The sequence below is a fragment of the Bison bison genome, unplaced genomic scaffold (assembly GCF_000754665.1).
Source record: "Bison bison bison isolate TAMUID 2011002044 unplaced genomic scaffold, Bison_UMD1.0 scf7180017864222, whole genome shotgun sequence".
NCBI lineage: Eukaryota > Metazoa > Chordata > Mammalia > Artiodactyla > Bovidae > Bison > Bison bison.
The window spans coordinates 1,683,581-1,694,684 of NW_011494794.1; positions in this window are offsets into that span (position 1 = coordinate 1,683,581).

Sequence of the window (11,104 nt, forward strand, 5' to 3'; positions counted from 1 at the left end):
ACTCTTCCAGGATCAAAACTTCCTGGCATCTTGAATGGGTCTTGCCTTCTCACCATTCAAGTCCTATCAATTCCACCTCACCACAGCTCCCACCTTCTGTCAGACGAGTTGATCAGAAAGGAAACAAAATGAAACATTCCTCCCCAAATATTGGATAAATAAAAATGCCCTTTGGGAATCTTTTTCTCTTAAAAGATAAATACTTCCAAGCTAGTATATCTTAACTTTTAAACTGTTCTAGCACTCAACTCAGAGAAGGCAATGGCAACCCACTCCAGTACTCTTGCATGGAAAATCCCATGGACGGAGGGGCCTGGTAGGCTGCAGTCCATGGGGTCACTAGGAGTCAGATACGACTAAGCGACTTCACTTTCACTTTTCACTTTCATGCATTGGAGAAGGAAATGGCAACCCACTCCAGTGTTCTTGCCTGGAGAATCCCAGGGACGGGGAGCCTGGTGGGCTGCTGTCTATGGGGTCACACAGAGTTGGACACGACTGAAGCGACTTAGCAGCAGCAGCAGCAGCAGCACTCAACCATGCTTCAAATCCTTTCATTCATGCCACATTCTCCCCATTCCCTGATGTAGTGATAATTCCTCAAACTCGACTGTGAACTTCGTAAGGTCTGGAAAGCACCTTGCACAGTGCTGGATATGTATTTATTAAATGTTGATTGAAAATTACCCTAAATGCTTCCCAGCACAGAGTTCCTATTCTGCTTCCCTTTATGCCCATCCTTTCAACATGTTAGCCGAGTAACACTTTGACATCTGGGCCCCAGGATATTGTTTCCATTGAACTGTGGCCTTTGATTGAAAGATCAAGTCTTTCTGACACTTAATTTTCATTAACTTTCTGCCTTTCCACGTTCTGTAGTATTGTCCAACTTCATTCTAGTTCCCTAAATAAAAGAAAAAAATTGGCATATATGTGTACATATATATATATATATTTTTTTTTTTTCCCTGTAGTAAATACCTGAGTTCTAATGAGTGGCTGACTCTTGCATGAAATATATCAACATCAACCAGCTGATCTGCCTCAGAAACAGTCTACTATGGACCCTCACTCAAAAGGACCATCTTATTTTCACACATAAAGAGGCGGTTTAACAATCACAGTAAAATCATACATTGACCTTGACATAGAAAGAGTGAGCTTGCATCTATCTTCTCTTTTCTATTCTCACTATTTCAATTGAGGTCCTAATCGCTACCACTTTTTTTTTTTTTTTTTAAAAGATCACTTCCTAGTTTCTCTATTTCCTAAGATATCATGTCTTCAGTTCAGTTCAATTCAGTTCAGTCGCTCAGTCGTGTCCGACTCTTTGCGACCCCATGAATCGCAGCATGCCAGGCCTCTCTGTCCATCACAAACTCCCGGAGTTCACTCAGACTCAAGTCCATCGAGTCAGTGATGCCATCCAGCCATCTCATCCTCTGGCGTCCCCTTCTCCTCCTGCCCCCAATCCCTCCCAGCATCAGAGTCTTTCCCAATGAGTCAGTTCTTCGCATCAGGTGGCCAAAGTACTGGAGTTTCAGCTTCAGCATCATTCCCTCCAAAGAAATCCCAGGGCTGATCTCCTTCAGAATGGACTGGTTGGATCTCCTTGCAGTCCAAGGGACTCTCAAGAGTCTTCTCCAACACCACAGTTCAAAAGCATCAATTCTTCTGCGCTCAGCCTTCTTCACAGTCCAACTCTCACATCCATACATGACCACAGGAAAAACCATAGCCTTGACTAGACGGACCTTTTGTCCTTAAAACATATAACTGTCTGATAAATTTTTCTTAAATATAGTTCTGATAGCCATTTTCTTACTCAAAATGTTTCAGTGAATCTTTCTGACTTAAATATGTCCATCTGACTTGATATTTATTGGAACCTCATACTCTGAGTCCATTTTCCCTCCAGACTATCTCACTGACTTCTACTAGGTAACAGCCAAAGGTGCCTGCTTGATGTACTTCTTGTGTAGCACACTCCATCCTTGTTCCTGGGTTTGTCTTTGCCGCTTCTTTCTTATGAACCATCTGCATTCCCACCAAGAACATTTACTCATCCTTAAGGGTTCACAGTTAACTCTTTCATGAAGCTTTCCCCAATTCCTGCAGATAATCATGACTCCTCACTTTTGCTAATCTCTTCATTGAGTTTTCTTTGTATTTCTCTCAAGTCCCTCAATCTGGCTTATTTTATAAAAATCTATACTTAGTGAAGAGGAAGCCTCTGATGAAAGTGAAAGTGGAGAGTGGAAAAGTTGGCTTAAAGCTCAACATTCAGAAAAAGAAGATCATGGCATCCAGTCCTATCACTTCATGGGACATAGATGGGGAAACAGTGGAAACAGTGTCAGACTTTATTTTTGGGGGCTCTAAAATCACTGCAGATGGTGTCTGCAGCCATGAAATTAAAAGACACTTACTCCTTGGAAGGAAAGTTATGACCATATTATGACCTAGATAGCATATTGAAAAACAGAGACATTACTTTGCCAACAAAGGTCCGTCTAGTCAAGGCTATGGTTTTTTCAGTAGTCATGTATGGATGTGAGAGTTGGACTGTGAAGAAAGCTGAGAGCCGAAGAATTGATGCTTTTGAACTGTGGTGTTGGAGAAGACTCTTGAGAGTCCCTTGGACTGCAAGGAGATCCAACCAGTCCATTCTGAAGATCAGCCCTGGGATTTCTTTGGAAGGAATGATGCTAAAGCTGAAACTCCAGTACTTTGGCCACCTCATGTGAAGAGTTGACTCATTGGGAAAGACTCTGATGCTGGGAGGGATTGGGGGCAGTAGGAGAAGGGGATGACAGCGGATGAGATGGCTGGGTGGCCATCATTGACTTGATGGATGTGAGTCTGAGTGAACTCCGGGAGTTGGTGATGGACAGGGAGGCCTGGCATGCTGCAATTCATGGGGTCGCAAAGAGTAGGACATGACTGAGCAACTGAACTGAACTGAACTGATAATTATCCTACAATGTTTCCCGGATGGTAGGTGCCTTGGGACTGTAGCACTGTGGATTGAACACAATGGACATGTCCCAGGTATTTGAAGTGTTTCATTAAAATGCAGTAAAAAAAAGAAATTAAGCCTGAGAGGGATGAGATACATTGTCATATATATGAAGTATTAAGAAGGAGACCTGATGGGGAGGCACTGGAATTATCTAGGTAATATTTAGAGAGCTTTTATCGTTATAATTTGATGTCTAAACTCTCATCACCTCCCATCTCCATAAACAGACTCACTACACACACACACACACACACACACACACACACACGTACACACATACATGGATATATATGGGAACCTTTGTTCAGCAAGAAAGATAAGCAGGATTAAATTCACTAGATTAAAAAGAATCTAACATCATTTACACACAAATAGCATTTAGTGAGTAAGAAAAAACCATTAACATTTATGTATAGCAAACAGTTACAATTCCTTCACTGTTGCAAAACTTTCTGCTGAATTTTTTTTTAAAAACATATGATTGTGTATTTGAGAAGAAAAAAATGTATTCCAGTTATACCTGGTAGAATGTGGGAAAAAAAGTAATCTGGACATACTGAAAATAAAGATGAAAAAAGTTCTGAACAGCTTCTGTTCTGTACACAGCAAAACTATGAACACTTGAACATTTAGTGACATCTGGACAGAAAGGGTAAGCCAGAAAAACAATTTGTCTTTTGTGACACATTTTTGAGATGGATCCAAGGAGCAACTTTTGGGAACAAAATAACAAATGAGTGTTTTATGTTGGACAGAGTATTTTATTCCTTCTTTTGCAGAGCTGCAACTCAGTAACTCCATCCCCTGTAATTGCTGGTGCTTAACTCTCAGAAACACTTCACTGGTTGAAAGATATGGCTCATCTGGAAGCTTCCCCTTGACAACTAACATTGCTATGGCTAGTTTTGTTGCCTTTAATGATAGTCCTAGTAAAAGTCGAGAGTCTTTGGCGTGTAATGTTAACAACCAAAAATGCCATTTCTAATATCTTCTGTAGTAAATAGTGAAAGAGCTAATGGCGCTTCCTTTAAGTTATCCCAGGTGTGTCAGTGATTCTCCTTTGCAGCTTTCGTTATTGATAAAAAACCAAAAAGAAACCAAATACTGAATTAACTATAAAAACTAAAAGTTTTTGATACATGGACCAGGTATTTAGTTGCCTAATGAAATAAAGAGAGAGTTAAGAGTAAGTGAAGATTAAATTTATAAGGTGATTTAACTTTTTTAATCACCAGCACATTAACATATATAGATCTTCCCCAGCTTACAATGGGGTTCTTGTTACATCCTGATAAATCCATTATAAGGAGAAAATATCTTAAGACAAAAATGCATTTACTATACTTAACCTGCTGAACATCACAGCTTAGTCTAGCCTACCTTAAACATACTTGGAATGCTTATTTTAGCCTGCTGCTGCTGCTGCTAAGTCGCTTCAGTCGTGTCTGACTCTGTGCGACCCCAGAGACGGCAGCCCATCAGGCTCCCCCGTCCCTGGGATTCTCCAGGCAAGAACACTGGAGTGGGTTGCCATGTCCTTCTCCAATACATGAAAATGAAAAGTGAAAGTGAAGTCGCTCAGTTGTATCTGACTCCTAGCAACCCCATGGACTGCAGCCTACCAGGCTCCTCCATCCATGGGATTCTCCAGGCAAGAGTACTGGAGTGGGGTGCCGTTGCCTTCTCCGTATTTTAGCCTAGAGTTGGGTAAAATTATCTATTACAAAGCCCATTTTTATAATAAAGTGTTATGTAATTTACTGAATACTTTACTGAATGTGGTAAACTAGTTGTATGGCTATAGAATGATTATATCAGTTGTTTCACCTCACAATCACTGGCTGACTGGGAGCTGCAGCTTGCTACCCTGCCCCAGCATCACAAAAGAGAATAGTACCGTATATTGCAAGCCTGGGTAAAAGATCCAAATTCAAAATTCAAATCACTGTTTCTACTGAACATATATTGTTTTGCGCCATCATAAAATGAAAAAAATTGCAAGTCAAGGACCATCTGTTCCTATTGTTTTTAATGAATATTTATTTTCTTTTGAAATATTTATTCACTTATTTATTCATTTGGCTGTGCCAGGTCTTAGTTGCAGCACGAGGGATCTTCCTTGAGGCCTGTGGAATCTTGGTTGCGGTGTGTGGGATCTAGTTCCCTATCCAAGGATCAAATCCGGGTCCCCTGCATTTCAGGGAAGTCCCTGTGCCTGCTCTTAAACTGTGCCTCCTCATTGGTGGTCCTCTGGGTTGACTCAAGTCCTTGGATGGTGAGAGTTACTACCAAAGCCTCTGCTGGCATCTTTGCCTCTCACCTCACCCTGCTCATATCCACTGTCTACTCTGCTGCCATAAATATCTCAAAAAGGAAGTTGAGTCCTGTCAGCTTCTGAAGTCCTTCTGAAGCTTTCTCTCCCTCAGGCCACACAAGGCCTGAGAAGGTCTGACCCTGCCGTAGCTCTCACAGCTTCCGCTCCTGCGCCCTGGCACCAACCACAGTCGTGCTGGGTAGTGTCTCCTTCATCTGCGATGCTCTCTGACTTTTACGTTCTCTCCCGAATGTTCTTCTCCTTCCTCCTTGCTCCGTGCTGCTTCCTACTCAACCCTTCAGTCTATCACTTCTTCAGAGTTGCCTTCTTGCTCTCCAGCATGTATCCACAGCCTCTCTTGATTCTTCCCTCATACCTCTTACCCCACCATAGCATCATGGCACACTTCTTGTCTCCCCAGATAGGCAATGAGCTCCACGAGGACCCTTGGTGATGCCTTTTTTTTTTTTTTTTTTTATCAACATTTCCTAAGACAGGACAGTTAATTGAGGAGGTGTTCATATGTTTGTTGAAGTAAGCTCCACTCTATTCTAAATTACTTAAAATTGCCTCATATATTTTACACAGTATCCCCCCTCTTCCCACTGTTCCTTTTCTAAACTACACCTCTTTTGTACCAAATCCAAAACAAATAAAATAAATTAAAAAAAAACTTACAGGGGGAATATATTCAACATGTTCATAAGGGGTACAAGACCACAGACAACTCAGGTTTAGGTAGCTTTTTTCATTTTCTCACACACAGCGAATATCACTGAAATCAGTAGCAGGACTCTTCTGATCCATTCATTTCAGTTGTTACTTTCAATTAAACTGATCACAGACTACACTCCATGGAGGGGTGATCAGAAAAATGGATACTTGTGTGTCTCTGACAAAAATATTCTAACCGCTCCTGTATATGATCTCAGGTTACCCTAAGAATATTTTGGAAGATTTTTCTGTGGCTGAATGTGCAGTCACAGTCCACAGCCTGGAGAAGAAATCACATACTTGGAGACTGTGCTCCAAGAAGTATTATTGATGGTGATGAAAATGTTCTCAGAGAGAGCAATAAATCAGGGTCTATTTGACCCACCTCATGAACTGCTCCACATTAGGTTTCTACAGTAAATACTGCTCCATGTGGTCACTATCTCTTCCCATTCTTCAGGACACATATATGTACATGGCCAGTACACACACACACACACACACATACACACACACACACACACTGCAGCAAGATTTCAGTAGGAAATAATCCAGCCAGGAAATATGGCTATGGTGAAAACAGATTCTATTTTAATAAAAGCCCTGAAACTTTTATTTCAGGAAATGATATCAGGAAAAGCAGTTGTTGCAGTTTGAGTGAGTGAGTTTGCCATTAATTAATAAGAAAATCACTGTCGGTAGTTTGAACAATAGGCATTATTATAATTAACATTTGCCTTCTTTTTAATGAGATAAAACTATAATTCTTAACAGTGAATTATGGTTGACAGATGAAGAAGCTAACTCTTACATTCTTTAAGGAAAAGTAACTAAGGATTCCTGTTTGTTATTAATATAGGTCCTCTCTCGGTACATTCCTTCCTTTTAGGATCTAGGTTCTTTGAGATGTGAAAGTATCTATTGCTGCTGCAGAGACACTGGTTAAAATTCTGTTACCCAAGTAAGTGGTTTTGTCTAGACTGAGATATTTTGTTATTGTTAAAAAAAAAAAAAAGTGACCCTGGCCCAAATATTGTTTTATTTGAGGCACAATCTTTTTTGGAGTGGATCTATTTCAAAAGGGTTTTTACTGGTATCAAAAAGGGTGCACTTTAAGGCTGTTTGATCTTCCCTCGACCTGGCAGAACTATGAGTGGTCTTTGATGAACCAAGCACCCAGCAGCTGGGGTGGGAGTGGAGAAAAATGCAGGGTCAGGGCTAGGCACAGAGATGGGCACAGGAAGCAGCCAGAGCTGATGTTGGTACCTCCCATGTTTCAGGACCAGGAAATAGAGGCTTTCTCAGGCTTTCTTTCATTTTGTGTAATCCTCACCAAGAACTTGCAACAGATATTGTATTGTCCCCTTTTACATGTGAAGAATCAGAGGCTCCTGGAGATGGAGAGGTTTGTTCACACAGGCCTTGCTTGGCAGAGGCAGGGCTTAAACCAGGTACTTTGAAGCAGTGCTCTTCCTTATAGCCTACAACATGTGACATTCTCTACAGCAGACTTGGGGGGTCACTGTACTGGGATTTCCTTCATCTCTGACACTGACTGGGTGGCACTGTGCAAGCCACTTAACCTCTCAGGATTTGTCTCCTCAGCCTTCAGCACAGATAACAATGCCCCCTCTGTGTTCCCTGTAGGGGTGTGGTGATGGCCCAACCAAATAACACACATCAGAAATCACTAGTGAAGTACAAAGCATCAAAAGAATAGAAAGTTATCATTAGACCTACAGCCCTTGGCCCACACCTGAAGAATGGGATATCAAGAAAAAATAAAGCAATTTGAGAGACACTGGTTTAGGGGTCTATAAACTTACAGTCACAATTGCAGAAAGATTTTTTTTTGCTGTGAGAGTCCATTAATTATAGATTCCATTCTTCAGTGCATGGCTTATCTTACATACAATTAATTATTCCATAAATCAAATAAGCAACTTGTTGGCAAATGACATCTGCAATCTTTAAGCTGACAGCAAAATATATGGCATACCATAAATATCACAAGCTCACTTTTATTTTCTAGACATTTTGGTGCTGGTACTGAGGAACAGATTGTTACTGTGGAAAAACACTTGTGCTTCCTGCTGATGGCAGAACATGCCTAGCCCTCTCAGAAGCTCAGAAGACAGCTCTTTAAGTTCTGACCTCAGGCCACCAGGCCCAAAGGACAAGTTAAAACAGAAGTGGAATAACTGAGACTTCAGTGAAATGATTTTGTCAGGACCAGCTAACACTTTGTTCTGAGAGCCATGGCCTCTGAATACTACTGTACTGATTCTATGTGATCCTGATTCCTCCTTCTGTTAAAAGCACCTGGAATAGTGCCTGGTACATAGTAGGTATGCAACAGCAGTTGGCCTCAGTTTCTAATCATAAGCCATCTGCCTTCAGCTTCCTCAGTGCTGGTGACTGATTGCTTCTCCCTTTTCTACCGCACTTGACCTTCAGGGCACTGAACCACATGAAGACCCTGCTCCATCTATATTGAGCCTTAGCCAAGGGTCCTGGTTGTCTCCTAGGTTTCCACCTGTTCCTGGCTGTCTGACTCTCTCTACCCTCTCCTGGAAGCACTTTATTCAGGGTGATACTTTGGGTAAAGCAATTGTGGTTGGTTGGGCTTGATGGAATACAGTCACTCTGAATGGCTTAGTCTCATGTATTTTAACATCACTCATAAGATATTAATATCTTTGTCCACTTCTTAACAAGGTCAGAACTTCTTAATAGGGAAACTTGCAATGGAATCTATTCTTGACCTAGAGAAGTATAAATAATTTTCAGTTATTGAATCTGGCAACTTATCCATGTATTGGTAAATTATAAAATATCTCTTCCAGTATTTACCATTCTATTATCCTTTGGTTCTTTTCTCTGTATACATTAGTATATCAGTTAAAATGGAAATGTTAATGTATTTGAAACTTTCATTTTTTCTCTAGAAACTATAAACTGCTGTGTGTGGTAATACAGAATATCATTGCAATCTATCATGACTTGTATCTCATAGATTCTAACATGTATCTTTTTACATGTTACCACCTCTGAAATTGGCTGCATCTTACAACTGAAGGAATCATAGTAATGGATAGTATTTTTTCTTTTATAGGAAGGTGATATATCATGCAACCAATGGTACTTTAGAACTGATGAAAAGTAATTTAAATCTAGTCATAGCTAAAGTTTTAAATTCATATTTGGTAGATATTGTGTGATATCTGGTTCAGGCTCATTCTATCTTTTTTGCTGTGTTTTTCTGTACTACATAAGCTACAATACTTAAAAATTTCCCAGACTTCAATATTGCTGGAGTTCTGGCTGAAAACTTGTTCAGTTGCTAAGTCATGTCTGACTTTTTGCAACCCCATGGACTGCAGCACTCCAAACTTCCCTGTCCTTCACTATCTCCCAAAATTTGTTCAAACTCATTTCCATTGAGTCAGTGATGCCATCCAACCATCTCATCCTCTGTCTCCCCTTTCTCTTCTTGCCCTCAATCTTTCCCAGCATCAACTCTTTTCCATCAAGTCAGTTTTTCGCATCAGATAGCCAAAGTATTGGGGTTTCAGCTTCAGCATCAGTCCTTCCAATGAATATTCAGGGTTGATTTCCTTTGGGATTGACCTGTTCAATCTTCTTGCAGTCCACAGGACTCTCAAGAGTCTTCTCCAGCACCACAGTTTGAAAACATCAATTTTTGTTAAATAGATGAGCACACAAAACTTGGAAGGTGAAAATGAGACAAAGGGTGTCTTTATGTTCCCTTTGAGTGTGTGTTTCTGGCAAACAGGGTCTTGAAGACAACATGTTCCTTTGCAGGAGCATTCCAATGGCTCTTTCTCAGCTTTCTGGGACCAAGAGGCACCTGTGGAATTGGCAGGAGGAGCTTTATAGAGCTGATTCCAGCTTCCTCATCTCTGGATCACTACTCTGTGGTGTGCTCTCTGGCTCAGCATTTCTAAGTGGGATCAGAATTCCTGGTAGGTGAGTTGTGTGGTATTCTGGGAGCAATTTCTGGAGAATTTCTAATCCTTACAACAATTTATTATGAACATCTAATTCTCTATATTGTATAACTGCTTGCTTAAAATACTTGTGTGTTTTGGTTTCCTCTACCGTGGTGACTGATAGTTACAACAGATTATTAAATACACTGTAAAACAAATCAAGGTATCAAAGGGATGAGGACTTTTACCTATTTTCTTTACATTCATTCTAGCTATTTTTTAGACCTACTGTAGAATCATCAGGGTTTGTCATGATGGTTGAAGTAAACAATATAATGCAAATGATTTCCTTTAGAGAAACCAAAGCACTTAGTATTTTCATAACCTCATTATATATCTACAGAAGAAACATTATTGTTTCAGTAACATCCTCAGTTTCTTTATTTAAGGCTGAGATGCATAAGCAAAAAAGTGGGTGGACATATAAATAGTTTATCATTAAATTATGGGAAAAAAGAAGCATGAAATCACATTAATCTCCTCACTTGTCATTAAGAGGAAATAGAGTTTAAAGAAAACAGAAAAAACACCCTCCAATATAGGATATCAACATGAACTGTCAGTCTGACCTTAAGTAACTCATTTATTTCGTTTTGACGCAGAAGTTTTTTTCTATAAAATGTGGCGAATAAGACCTGTCACTCACTTTGGTTTCAAGGATATTGTCAAGAAGAATATTAGATAATTCCTTTGCATATAGTTGGGAAAAATCTTGTAAGTGTTGGGTATTATTAAGCTTGGATTATGTACTGTTAGTATTATTTTTATTTCTAAGGCTTCATAAAGCATCATCAAAAATTGAAATTAAACATATATAGGTGATTGATCTTATTAAATAGAGCACAATTCTTTCAGAATTACAGTTTCAGTCTACACAGGAAAGAGTTCTGACCATATACGCAATAATAAAATATATTCCAAGGTTAAACCAGAACTTCTCTGAAACCCATTAGGGATCAGTTCAAAGCTAAAAATAATTTACTAATAAATGTTCCTCACTTTAAGTTTCATTCTCTGAATTTATTAAAAGGTACATCTTAA